The sequence below is a fragment of the Rhamphochromis longiceps genome, linkage group LG3, assembly GCF_057381845.1.
Source record: "Rhamphochromis longiceps isolate RC_006_pf linkage group LG3, R_longiceps_female_GT1.1, whole genome shotgun sequence".
Lineage (NCBI taxonomy): Eukaryota > Metazoa > Chordata > Actinopteri > Cichliformes > Cichlidae > Rhamphochromis > Rhamphochromis longiceps.
Window position 1 is genome coordinate 18,015,772 of NC_140559.1, and position 12,870 is coordinate 18,028,641.

A 12,870-nucleotide genomic window follows, 5' to 3' on the forward strand; every position below is an offset into this window, starting at 1 on the left:
TTGGCTCAATGCTTACATATATGTGCAAAATGAAAATGTACGAGCTGTGATAACTGTTTCTGATAGAATGAAGAGTAGACTGATATATTAAATATTCCTTTATTGGGTGAGAAAATCAGACCATGTCATAACTGCTTTAAGTCATGTAACTACAGGGGTCCAACAAAGAATGGCCACGCATCATACTGATGTCTTCGGAAATTTATTTCTCTCTCTCTCTCACTCTTATTGTCTTCAGACACCGTGAAAACTGAAGAAACACAAAGTTTACAACATAAATGTTTTGAGCTTATCAGTCTCTCATATCAGTGTCCATAAACAGTCTTGTGCAAGCAGAACAGAGAAAATGCACAATAATGGATATCACAAAAATGTCCTCTCATTACCACTGTAGAACACGTATGCAACATTATACAAACAATATACACGAAACCATACCGTTTGCGCCTCTTGGACCACATGCAGAATAACATTAACGCTGAGGCTGTAGATGCATCAGTGGCCATGTATCCATGCTAGCTCCACAATGCCATGGTTGTGCTCTCAACCAAACTCTGGTCATGTGACAATTACAAACTTCACCTCAAACAAACTTTACAGCACTTTACATATTTAACAAACCCATATTTTGTAATCACATATTTTAGACATGTTTTTTAATTAATGTTAAACTTTTATCATCTTATCTTATAAATAAATGAACTAAATTAAGCATGAATTTATCACAGAAACATGAAATAACCAACTTTATTTTAACTGTCTCAGGGACAGTTACAAGTCATACAGAATAGATATCAGAGCCTTAAACAGGCTGACTTCTACTAAATGGGTCAAACTGGGCAGAAAGTCTACAAACACATAACATCCTTATAGAATATGATGTAACATTATAGATCAACTTACCTCAGAATATATAAAGCATATAAACAATCACAGCAATATGATACAACAAACACAGCAGTGCTACTGATCCAAAATACTCAAAGCTTCATATAACTGAAACAAACATTTATTTTTAGCTCCATTCTGCTGCTGATATATACTTTAGGTTTCTGAACATTAAACTTGTTGCTGCCTTTCATAGTGTGTAACCTGAAGGCCCTGAGTACTTTCTCCCACACTGAAAACACTGGAATGATCAAATTATTTGAACATTACCTAATAAGACTGATTCAGGACAGACAATTAATTATTTTAAACTTATCTAGCAGTCCTTCACAAACAGGAAACAGTCTGTCTATTCTCTCCATCTGTCAGCTGCTGCTGGCTCTTCCTCCTCCTCTTCCTCACACTGTTGAGTTTGTCCTGGTGGATCATCAGGGGTGCAAAGCCTCACAGATGATGTGCAGCAGTGGGTCCCTCAGTCTGTCCTCACTCTGGACACTTGCAGTCGTCACACATGGAAATCAAATGTGTGATAAGCTGCAGGATTCAAACACAAGTGTAACTTATAAACACATGTTCATACTTTTATTCCACAATCAGAGAGAAAGAAACAGAGAGAGAGTGCAGGACAGACAGGTGACAGTCTCAGGTGTACACACTGCTGCAAAACAGCACAAAAGAAGGAGGATTTAGTTTGTGTTATTACAAAACAAGAAGAGTTTCCAGATGATACAGTGGACACATGTGTGACTGCTGTGATTAAAGCATCTTTCTTTCAGCTTAACGAGTGAACCGTCAGCTCGTTCAAACACACGTTAAAGTCCATTTGGCTCGACACCACCGAACAGAGACAGCAATATAACACAGCTAACATTAACAGTGCAGTGAATCCTGCTTGTGCCGTGATATTCAGGACTGAAAACCGAGCAGCATCACTGACTTTCATCTTGTTGTGTTTGTGGATATATGACTGACTTTAATTATCAATAAAATGATCACATTCTCTGTAAGATTAAGGTCGACTACTGAACAGCATATATTTTAAAGTAAAGACTTTTAAATCAAGTTAGTACAAACATCACTAATGTCACATGACTTTGCCGACCATTATTTGCAGCATTACGGGCGGAGGATAGTCCTCCCCCTGCTGTGGGAGATGTTCACACCTGTGCGTCCAAACTGCAAATGTATGGAAGAAATATAGTATCATCAGAATCAGACACTGAATTTTTATCCTCCAAATTTCCCTGCAAAAATATTCACCTGCAAAAAATTCACCTGAAAAAAATTCACCTGCAAAAATTCACCTGAAAAAAATTCATCTGCAAAAATTCAACTGCAAAAGTGATGAACTTTAATGACCCAAGCCAGAGCAATCAGCACCAGATCGAGTCGAGTGGCTCTCAGCCAATTAAATTACGCTGTTTGATCACATGACACCGTTAGCCAGCAGTGTGTTTCCTAAAAGAGAGCTGTTTAAAGGCGAGTGATTAAGTTTTTCTCCTAAATAGAGATCATTACAGAACGCCTAGTCCTATTTAAAATCCCAGTTATTTTTATTTTATTTTATCATCTACTCGAACTAAGGAAAACGTTTGACTAACTCAATGACAATTTCCACGCCTCCCATGCCTGACTGCAGAGGCAGTTTTGAATTTAGGAGCGCCAAGATGGCAGCGGCAAACCCTGGCGGCTCTCCGGTAAGTATATTGTTTTTCATCTTCAAGTTTGTCTTTTGAAACCTTAACTTTATTTAAATCCGTTGCTCGCGTATAAAGTACACAGACGGGGTCTTTGCTCAACTCGTCTGAGGCGTGTCTCACTAAGCGCTACATGCTAGCATCCTGCTAACCGAGCTACCATTTACATGCTGTGCTTTAGAAAATAGGATACTCGTTAAAAAAATACTCCGCAGATATTGATAGATAGACGAACACTGCAAATATAATGTTGGAAACGAGAACGGCCTTTGGTGAAGGGGTAAAATACACCATGAATAAAGCCATAGAGTGAATGGCTGCCATGGTTGCAGAACAGCCTGATTTAATGACAAGAATGGGGAAGAGTGAGGTGAAGTGAACCAAAGCCAGAAAACACGGTCAGACAAGGCGGCAAAAGGGCGGTGATCTGTCCATCAGTATGAAGTTGGTGTGTGCTTTGGTGAACAAAAACTCCAGACCGGTAGCAGGAAGATGGGAGACTCGTGTTTCACTGGAATAGTGGCGAATTAAAACATCCTTTGTTGGGGACATTTCGGTGTAAATGCATCCATACAGGTGAGACAGAGGCAGACCAGACAGTGAAGAAAACAAGGCAAACATTAGAAATATTAAAACGGAAATATAGGATTAATATAACATACAATTTGGGAAAATGTAAGGAACGCAATGTAAATGATATTGTAAAGTCATTAAAACAGCATACTCTGATTAAAAGAAACATGTAATTGGGTAGGATAATAATAATAATAATAATAATAATAATAATAATAATAATAATAATAATAATAATAATAATAATAAACGTGTACAAGTTGGGTATGTATACCCAGAATTTAACAACTATAAAGTTGTAGCATGCCAGACCATCTTGATTGAATGTAACTTTGCTCCACAAAGTTTTTTGTTAGACATATTCATATTGTTATCTAATAAATGATACATTCTTAGATTTTATCGAACGTTAATTCATAAATTGTTTCTGTCTTTATGTGTTTGTTTCAGATTATGCAGGATGAAATTATTCGGTCAGCAGTTGCTGACAGTTGCTAACATCATCCAACCAAACTGCTGCTGTTGCTGCTGCGATGAATCAGAATACAAGGTACTTCAGCAAGACTTATGAGTTAATCCTACATTCAACTAAATGGACAGCTGGACAGGTTCATACAAAATATTAGATTACGCCAATTGTCCTATACATATTTTTTGACCTAGGGGTGGGATTGATTGTGAACTGGAAAGGGAAAATTCTTTTTTTTTTTTTTTCTTTTTTTTGCCTGTCCCATTTGGTTCTTTAGCCATCAGAATTGTTGTCTGAAGACCAACAAGGATACCCAATGGATTTACTTTGCCAAATGGATCATTGTGGCATTGCTGTGTTGGTCCATTTGATCGACCTTTGTTTTTAATTATTTATTTTATTTTATTTTCAGTTGTTACAGATGGGACAGACATGAGTGAGGGATAGGAAAGGGAGAGAGAAAGAGGAAGGAAAAGAAAAACAGAAGGGGAGAGGGACAGTGAGAAAGGGGAAAAAAATAAATAAATAAAATAAAATCTCCTGGATCACCTGTTGAGAGAGAAAGAATAGAAAACAAGCAAAAAAAACCCAAAGCAAACATACTAAACACAACACCATCGCATTAATCTAGCTAAGTGTAAACAGCAGTAAATACTAAATATTCAGTGTTGTTGTGCAGCACGCAGGACAGACAGCGCACAATGTGCTTTGAAGTAGCAGCCAAGAAAGGTGTAATTTAAGTCTACGAGCAGTGAACATCCGTGTGCATACCTGTGTGGATCAGCGCGCTTGTATTCAAATGGTTTCCACATGTAATCGTCTGCAAGAGCATGTAGCCCCGTCCCCCAGGGCATGAAGCAGGCATGGAGGAGATCCAGGCCCCAGACATCCAGAGGCCCCAGAGCACGAGAGCCCAAGGAGGACCACCGGAGGAGCATCCGTGCCACCCTCATGGGAAGGGCGTAGGATCCCCAGACGAGGCGTCACCCAGTAGCCACTGAGCAGAAGCTAGAGGGGGCTGCACCGGCGTGCCCGCCGGCTCTGCCGGCAGCCAGTTGTGCCAGAGTGAACTGAGCCGCAGGCCCAGAGGCCGGAGGCCCAGAGGGCCCCCCACACCCCGGAGGAGGCCTGACCGAGCAACAGGCGCCAGCAATGCACCGACCCCTGAGAGCATCAGTCACCGGCAGGGAGTGTGGTGAGGGGAGATAGGCCTTGGAGGGCCTGTATGGGCAGAAATCTGTGCCATCAGAAACTGAATTTGAATAAGTTAAATTTGAATTTGAATTGCTCAGATTGAATCTGAATTGTAACTTGAATAAATGCTTTTGAAAACTGAATTTGAATTAGTCTAATTTGAAATTGAATTTATGGTTTGAAAATGAATTGACTTGCTTTGAAACTGCATTTTATCCTTTAAAAATTCAGCTCTCGAATAATTTCAGATTCACTTCTCACCATTCAGTTTCAGTTCTACAATTCAATTTCAGTTCCAAAATTCAGTTTTTTGGAACTTACATCCGGTTCCGGTTCAAGCGCAGATTAATAGAACTACGTTTTACTGGCGGACCGAGAGTGTTACTGACGGGAATCTACAGCGTCTTGAGCTGAATTAAGACTTCAGAAGTCATTCGTCATGTCGAATGACCAGCGGATAAACTCTCAGGTTGGTAATAAATGTATTACATGTATAAGAACAAGCGTCATGTTAACAACACTAACAACACTCTTGGTGGCGCTGTCACTTGGTGTTCGCTCGCTCTGTGGTAGAGTATCACCTCCTGTTCCTGCTCAAACACAGTGGTGTTTCTGAGTAGCTTATTTGCTTAGCGATTTAATTAACAACTTTTAAATACATTCTTCTTTCATAGTATAATCTTCACGTGCTTCATCCGAAGCACACTTTCTGTGTACTCACTACCTAATTTATAGCCAAAGTATTCACTCACTGTCTCTGTACTGTCTCGCTAGCCTAGCTTAGCTCATAGCCGACTCATTAGCACCATGGCTACTTCACCTGTCCCTCCTGCACTTTCTTGCTCATTGTGTCAGATGTTTAGTTACTCCTCGGCCTCCTTTAGCAGTAATGATATCTGTAACAAATGTAGCATATTTGCAGCGCTGGAGGCCAGGATTACTGAATTGGAGACTCGGCTTCGCACCCTTCATTCACCCATAGCTAGCCAGGCCCCTGTAGCTGGTGCAGCCGAAAATAGCGTAGGCCCCGCTAGCTGTTCCCCGGCAGGTCCCAAGCAGCTGGGGAATCAGGGAGGCTGGGTCACGGTGAGGAGGAATCATAGTCCTAAACAGAAGCCCCAGGTACACCACCAACCCGTTCATGTGTCTAACCGTTTTTCCCCACTCGGCGACACACCCGCCGGGGGTCAAACTCTGGTAATTGGCGATTCTGTTCTCAGACATGTGAAGCTAGAGACACCGGCAACCATAGTCAATTGTCTTCCAGGGGCCAGAGCAGGCGACATTGAAGGAAATTTAAAACTGCTGGCTAAGGGTTAACGTAAATTCAGTAAAATCATAATTCATGTCGGCAGTAATGACACCCGGTTACGCCAATCGGAGGTCACTAAAATCAATATTGAATCGGTGTGCAACTTTGCCAAAACAATGTCGGACTCTGTAGTTTTCTCTGGTCCCCTCCCCAATCAGACCAGGAGTGACATGTTTAGCCGCATGTTCTCCTTAAATTGCTGGCTGTCTGAGTGGTGTCCCAGAAACGATGTGGGCTTCATAGATAATTGGCAAACCTTCTGGAGGAAACCTGGTCTTGTTAGGAGAGACGGCATCCATCCCACTTTGGATGGAGCAGCTCTCATTTCTAGAAATATGGACAAATTTATTAAACCCCCCAAAATATGACTATCCAGAGTTGGGACCAGGAAGCAGAGTTGCAGTCTTACACGCTTCTCTGCAGCTTCTCTCCTCCTGCTACCCCCCCAAAAACCCATCTCCATAGAGACTGTGTCAGCTTCCAAAAAGACAAAAAACAAACTAAAAACCAGCAACAAACAACTTAAACATAAACAATTACAAAGAAAGAACAATACAGTATCCACATCTGAACCAAACAAATATGATCGACTGTTTCTAGTAGAATTCCAAAGTTGTCATCTTGGACCCTCTCAGAGTACCCCCTCTGTATGCTTGCAGAGACCCCTACAGTAGGGAAACATGCAAAAGGTTTATTTATGTCTTACACAGCATCCCAACTCTTTAGCTGACTTAATAACTTTAGCTAAAGTGAATAGTTAGTCTAATTCATTAGTGCAGCATTACTGGATCACCTCTGTTTGAAGTGATATAATATGATATACAACTATCACTGAAACAGCAAACTTTGTAAATAAGCAAACAACACTTCTCATTCTCTAAACGTTTGGCCACAGCTGTAGATTACACTATCAGTGCTTATTCACTCTTGACAATAATAACATTTCTAAATTTACTTTGTGCATTTACAGGTAAACAATATCTAATATTTTATCTAAATGACTGCTTTGTCTTTGAAAAGGGTGAAGATCCTGAGGCCGGTGACAGTCCAGTTCTACTCTAAGTACATCCTTACAGTGGCTCACAGGACAAGGCCACATTCCTGTCCTGCCAGAAGAGAAGAGAAACTTCAGTCTTCATGCAGTTCAACCACACCTGTCATATTCCATATGACAGGGGTCTCAAACTCCAGTCCTCAAGGGTCAAAGTGCCATGCAACTTTTCCATGCCCTCGAGGACTGGAGTTTGAGACCCCTGCCGTATGGTGTTCCTGCAGTTTTCTACCCCACAGTTACAGCATGTCTGACTGCCTGTTCAGCATATGCAAAAAATATATGATGAGTTTAAGCATGTGATGACTAAGGCCTTCCATTATGGTGTTTGTCATCACATGTCACAGACATCTGGATGATCATTTGGAATAAACAAAAAAACTAAAAACTTGTTACTTCATCTTTTATCTTTATTATCATTATTGTTCTTATTTTACACTTTTCATTGTTAGGCATTAGGTTTATTTGTAGTAGTCCTTTCCAGCGTCTTTCCCTCTTCCATGTTACTGTGTCGGCTTGTCAGCATCTATTTGGGTTTGGAAGTGGAACAGAAAGTAAGGAAATCGAAAGTGCCATTAAAACCAGGAGAGGTTCTTATATTTCAGAAGAAGGGATTAATTCAAAAGAGATGACCTCAATGCCATATTTTATTTAGGAACCCTAGAGAGCACTTTGCAAAATAACACATTCTTATAATTTCACCCTCAGATGAGCCAAGCTACGACTGTCAGGGAAGGTAATGTAGGTACAGAGCATATGAGAGTGGTTAAGTTAATGTCTCTTGTCTAGATGAAGGCACAAGAGGGATCGATGGCAAGGCGTGGAGATTCAGTATCTTCAGTCTTCAGTGGACACTCCATTTCTGGCACAAAACACCTGTAAAAGATGGTCGATTTAGGAGGTGACCCGACAACTTCAGCCTGTCAAACATATTAATGGAGCAGTGTGTTTAAAAAAAATATATAATCTAATTAAGCATGCACTCAGTACCCTAAGAATTATTATGGTAGTTAAACACAGTGATAGTTGTATATCATATTATATCACTTCAAACAGAGACGATCCAGTAATGCTGCACTAATGAATTAGACTAACTATTCATTTTAGCTAAAGTTATTAAGTCAGCTAAAGAGTTGGGATGCTGTGTAAGACGTAAAGCTAAAATACAAAGGTTTGGACACCGTTTTGCATGTTTCCCTACTGTAGGGGTCTCTGCAAGCATACAGAGGGGGTACTCTGAGAGGGTCCAAGATGACAACTTTGGAATTCTACTAGAAACAGTTGATCATATTTGTTTGTCAAAGCTGAATTCAGGGCAAACTACGCTAAATTAGCGTTTTTAGCTAACAGCTACAATAAGCATAAAAGTTACCTTACGGCTATCATTTGTTAACATGACGCTTGTTCTTATACATGTAATACATTTATTACCAACCTGAGAGTTTATCCGCTGGTCATTCGACATGACGAATGACTTCTGAAGTCTTAATTCAGCTCAAGACGCTGTAGATTCCCGTCAGTAACACTCTCGGTCCGCCAGTAAAACGTAGTTCTATTAATCTGCGCTTGAACCGGAACCGGATGTAAGTTCCAAAAAACTGAATTTTGGAACTGAAATTGAATTGTAGAACTGAAACTGAATGGTGAGAAGTGAATCTGAAATTATTCGAGAGCTGAATTTTTAAAGGATAAAATGCAGTTTCAAAGCAAGTCAATTCATTTTCAAACCATAAATTCAATTTCAAATTAGACTAATTCAAATTCAGTTTTCAAAAGCATTTATTCAAGTTACAATTCAGATTCAATCTGAGCAATTCAAATTCAAATTTAACTTATTCAAATTCAGTTTCTGATGGCACAGATTTCTGCCCATAGGCCTGGGAGTTCCCAGAGAGGTGGAGTCTAAGACCCGACCTGACATATAGACACAGACAAACAGGCACACACAGACACAAACATGCGTTCCCACCCTCATGCACACATATACAAACACTCAGCACTCACCCAACGTAAGGACTGACATAAATGGACATGTACACACAATCACACTCCCCAAACATACTCTACACCCCGGGTCCAGGTACCCTCGCCCCCAGAGGGGGAAACAGAACCCAGACCCAAGAGATGTTACCCTTCCCCCCGGGGTGGAGGCAAGCAGACCGTCCCAGGCTCTGCAGCAGCAGGGAGGCCAATCGGATAGCCAACAGCACATCAAGAAGGCTCAGGGCCTTCTTGATGTGCTGTTCTTCTGCATCCCTGGCCGCTGTGTCAGTGGGGATGGTTTTCGCTCTGTATTGTAGCGTCCTGATCCTGATGACATCCAGTTTGTGCTCCAGTGGATGATGAGAGTCAAACCTTAGATACTGATCCGTATGCGTAGGTTTACGGTACACGTCAGCTTTTAGATGTTCCCCATTACTGATGGAAATGATGGTGGTCTTCGATCAGTGGGTTTTGGTTAGTGGTTGTTGATCAATGGTCATGAGAGCTTTGCATATTTATGATCAAGGAACTGACTTCCCAGCCCATTGTTGATTCAGTGGGCTGGTTTCAGTCATTATGCAAATGTACTGTTTATAAGATTTGGGGAAACCTGCAGTCAGCTGAGACTGAAGAAGTCACTTGGATGAGTGACGAAACGTTTCTCCCACAAAACGCTACGTCCAGATGAACAGATTCAACTTTTGGAGATTTACTTTGCTGGATGATTGAGAATGCATCAAGACGAAATATTGTTTGCTCTGGGTCTAAACAGAGTGTGTTGTGTGTGACGTCTTCTTTTGCGCATGCGGGCCGCTTTGAGGGTTCACACTAGAGCGCGTTTGCTGTCGCATTTTATTTATAGTGTGAACAAGCAGACAAAAAAATCAGATTTGATCAAAAAATCGGAATTAAGCATTAAGACCTGCAGTGTGAATGTAGCCTAATTATTTTCTCCCCTCTCTCTGTGGGCGCTGAGTCCAGTGTCAGCTTCAGAAATATTCCCCTCTGAAACCCCTTGGTGTGAGGAACTTGTTTAAAATAAAACTGCTCTTCTCTCTGGGCTGAACCTTGACAGTTTTAGACAGCTTAATTTAACCGCAGCTATTTTATCTCTCACATGAAACTTTGAAATCACTTATCAACCAAATAGATCATGCAAAAACAAGAACAGAGAGAGGGGAAAAAATGGTTTCAGACAAACACACACACACATGCGCACGCAGCAAAAATCATTACAGGACCAGTTGGAGTAGAAAGCTGAGAGACACATACTTACTAATCACACAGAACTGCTGAGGACCCAGTTCGCTCACAGATTTCAAAAGCCTTAGTGATTATTATCCAGCATTAGTATCTGAACCTGGAATCATTTCTATGGAAACTGAATTTTATGTAAACGTTAAATTTAATCTGATGCAATCAGGTTTAAACTCACGTTCTGTTATTCACTGAAAATACAGACATTTAGAACAAACTAAGACCATCTGTGGTAGAGGAAATGTCTGCTGTGACTGCATCACTCTGCTCAGCTTTGTTGTTATTCAGCCTCTGCATGTTTACCTCTGCAGGTGAGTTTTACCTGTTAGGAGATAAATGCCATTTCAATGATAGATAAAGACAAAGAAATTGAGTAGGATTATTTCATATTCATTCCGTTTGTCTGTGTGTGTGCAGGCAACATGAGCCTGCACACATTAATTTTGTGATAAGTTTATTGAAAATTCTCTGTGTGTAAGTACAGTTTAGTGCTGTCTGATCATCACTCTGATTGACTGCTGTAGGAGTGAACAGTGTTACTTTGACCTTTAACCTCGCTGCGCGGTGTTGTTTCCTCTTTTTCAGATCACAAAATCATCACAGCTGAGTCTGGACAGGACGTCACTCTGACATGTCAAGCTCAAGCTCACATCGTCATAGTTGTAGAGTGGAGCAGAACTGACCTGGAAGATGAAGAACTTGTCCTTTTATATCAGCATGGATGACTTGTTCCAGATTACCAGCATCCATCTTTTGAGAACCAGGTGGATCTGAAGGACAGACAGATAGCTGATGGAGACGTGTCTTTGATTTTGAAGTGAAGAATGTGAGACAAGATGATGCTGGAACATACGAGTGTCATGTCATCAAGAGAGCTGGAAAACCTTTGAAGCTCATCAATCTGAAAGTTGGTTCTCCAAGTGAGTGAGGAGTGTTCAGTGTGTTTGAGATCTTCGGCTCTTTTAGCTGCGCTGCCTTATTGCTCCTAAATAGCTCTGTTTTCACAATCACTGAGATCCTTCTATTTTAGCCTAGCTGTGAATGATCTGTATTGGTAGTGTCCCGATTCGAAATATTGAGGCAAGGAACAAACCAACACTGGCCCAGAAGAGTTCAGTCAAATGATGATTTATTGAGTACACGTGTGGGAAGATGTACAATGCAACTCATCAGCATAGATCTTCTCCAAACAACTCAATTCAACTCAATTGTAAGCGTGAATGCTGTTTTAACCTTCCATTGCTCCAAATCACCTTACACAATAGATTGTGAAGACATCGCGCTTCACAGAGCTTGAAACCTTCAATAGACTGAGAATCAACTCTTATGAGCACAACTACTGATGTGACGTTCTGTATCGAGGCTTCGAAGCTTGTGTCGAGTAATGGAGGGGGCGTTTCTGCGATGCGCGTATCGAGGCTTGCTTCATTTATGGGAGGAGCTGAAAATGATGACGTCCAAAGCCTCGCTGCCCGGCTGTACCACGTGACTGGTTCATGAAGTGGTTCGAACTTTGCCGCGAGATATGACAGCGATATAAACCCCTCAGACTTCATTCAAAATGTAGGTGTTTGATGGAGAGTTGCGGTTAGTGAGAGTTTGGAGACAGTTTGGAGGTTCATGAGAGTGAGGAGAGAAAGTCTGGAGAGAATGGAGCCAGCTAAGAAGAGGAGGATGTCCTCCCCTGTGTGGGAACATTTTGATCTTATTCCTCCCAACAAGGTATGTAAATTTCTACAGAAGATGTATTTTCATAATACTGATGGTGCAATACAATTTATGTTAAGCGGCTTTACTTTTGTACAAGGTGAAGTGTTTGCTATGTGCCAGGGAGCTGGGATATAACAACAACACCTCATCCATGCTTAGGCACTACAGAGCTTTGCATGAGAATAAGGAGAACACCGATTGTGGAGCAAGACCAGGTGAGCCATCAAATGCCATGATAATATAGCATGCAGTAATGTTACTAAATGATATAACAATATTATACAGCTATTATAAGTTACGTGTGTGATATTTATATTTGTGCTTTATCTTTATTGTCTTTCCTCAGGAGAACAATCTCAAATAGATGAAGACCTGGTTAGCATGGTGATTGAGGACTCCCAGCCATTTAGCATTGTGGAGGACAAAGGATTCAAAAGATTTGTTAAATCATTAAATCCTAGCTACGTTCTCCCCAATAAAGGTTATAAAAGCAGTGAAAATTTAGTTTTTACAGAATAAAATGTGAACAGGCAGGACTGAGGCTCAAAGCCTCAGTGTGTAGCTGTCCATACCTCAACGTTACAAAAGCACAACTACTGTCCACACCCCAACCACACCTCACCTCACAGTAAATGATCATTTCCATTTTAAGCATTTCCAAATAATCATTTTCCATACTGCCAGTATAAATATACACAGTGTACTGCCATCACTACAATATACATGTTTTACACAC

At 40.9% G+C, this 12,870-nt stretch overlaps 1 long non-coding RNA gene across 1 annotated transcript; it reads left to right on the plus strand.

Annotated features, from left to right (window-relative positions):
* The first annotated feature begins 3,619 nt into the window (after window positions 1-3,619).
* On the plus strand, window positions 3,620-12,490 carry LOC146673245 (uncharacterized). The gene is made up of 3 exons (XR_014910531.1): window positions 3,620-3,708; window positions 11,010-12,146; window positions 12,232-12,490. It is a non-coding gene; the product is annotated as an uncharacterized LOC146673245 (long non-coding RNA).
* Window positions 12,491-12,870: the final 380 nt, after the last annotated feature.